This window comes from Vespa crabro, chromosome 13 (genome assembly GCF_910589235.1).
Source record: "Vespa crabro chromosome 13, iyVesCrab1.2, whole genome shotgun sequence".
NCBI lineage: Eukaryota > Metazoa > Arthropoda > Insecta > Hymenoptera > Vespidae > Vespa > Vespa crabro.
Genome location: NC_060967.1, coordinates 3,402,438 through 3,404,408, shown reverse-complemented (window position 1 = coordinate 3,404,408; position 1,971 = coordinate 3,402,438).

Genomic DNA, 1,971 nt, shown 5'->3' with positions numbered 1-1,971 from the left:
ACGGATCCTTTGCATTGCATTGCTCTTCGTGGCATCTGCGTTCGCTTTGAATCACTGCATTGGATATAATTAATTATACGATGTAGAGAGATTTATTATTACTTTTATCTTTATTTTTACGCTTTTTTTTTTTTATCTTTTTGTTTTTATTTTTTTATTTTCTTTCATTAGTTTTACGTTTTCAACGTTTTATTTATTTATTTTTTTTTTTTTTTTTCATCATTACTTTAAACGCATTACCTTTCCTTCTTTCATTTAGATCAGAGGTTTTGCTTTTTAAGTTTTTTTTTTCCGTATTTTCTAGATTCGTTACGTGGCACGGCACCACGGTTTCGGTGTTGAGTCGCTTAATCGTCGCATCGGATCGTTTCACACGTTAAAGATCCTCTCGTTTTCTATGATCGAGGATAAAGTGTTTTTAATCAAAATAGCATTGTTATTTGATAAAAAGGACAGTCATATAGAGAAGTAGAAATAGATATATTACATAGATGTAATAGAACAAAGAGAGAATATAGTTTTCTTCGATAATATTATATATTCGAAGAAATCGTATGAGTTATTAACAAACGGAGTATCTCAAAAAATGTGTATGTGTGTGTGCGTGTGTGTGTATGTATGTGGTACGTGAGTGCATTCGCACGCGCGTAAGTGTATACGATCGATATGACGTGCGACTACCATTCACCGAGATTCTTCATATGAGAGAACGTCTATTGTCGCTTGTCGCGTGTTGTTGCCGGTTAGTTTTTGTTCCTCGTGCCCGGGCGAGTATACAACCCGAAAGACACGGGTAGACCTTGATGCTCGCATAGTCCAAAAACCGATGACCTTATTCGAAAGATAGAAAGAAAGAAGAAGATAAAGATAGATATAGATATAGAGATGGAAACAAAGGAGAGTTTGGTACAGAGATAAAAAGAGCATTTAATTTTCTTTCTATCTTAGAATGAAGGATTGCAAGTGAAGGACATGCGAGCGGTCTACCATAACTGTAAGGAGACGACCTGGTATCGGAAAGCTGCAATATCACTTGCAGCGGCATTTATGTAGAGAGCAGACTGCGTATGTTTACCCTTTGTACCTGTGTGTTGTTTACATTTTTGCCGTATTTTTAGTTTTATTTTATATTTTTATTTATGTATTTATTTATTTATTTATTCCTTTTTTTGTTATTTTTTTTTTTTTGGTTTTTTCTTTTTTTGTTTTTTTCCTCTTAATATCACGCACCGTGCATGCAAATGCGTGGAAGATTTTTATTATTTTTTTTTTTTTTTTTTTAATTCCTTCCTATTATTATTATTATTATTATTATCGTTAGTTTCATTTCGCTTAGCGGATCTACGCAAAAGCGTTTGCCGACGGAGGGAGCAGGGCTTGTTGTCCGAAGGGGGAGGGTGATTCTGACGTATAGCAAATCTTTCCTCTTTCTCTTTCTTTCTAACTTTTCTTTTTTTTTGATTTTTTTTGCTTTTTCTATTTTTATCTTTTCTCTCCTTTCTTACTTTTGTGTACGTCATTGTGTGTATGTTTTTTCTTTTCTTTTCTTTTCTTTTTTTTTGTTTTTTTTTCTTTTTTGTTTTTTATTTCAACTTGTTGCCGGAAAATTTTGCGGTGTGAAGCTGTCGCTGGCTGCTGCTGGCGATTAGTTTTATTTATTTATTTTTTGTTTTTGTATGTGTGTTTGTGTGTGTGTGTGTGTATGTTTTTTTTTTTTTTATATTCAAAGGGGAATGCTCGGAGATATCTGGGTGGATTCTCGCATTAATTTAACTCTCCTCGATTTGGATTTATTTTAGCTTTAAAAATCTTTCCTGGCATACGAATGGTCCGACCTCGCCGCACATACACGTGCCGTACATTTTTCTATGTACCTGGTATATACGTATATATACTCTTTTGTATCGAAAAGAGAGAAGGAAGGAGCTTGTACCATTGAATATCATTTTAATTTATTTCATTTTTTGTTTC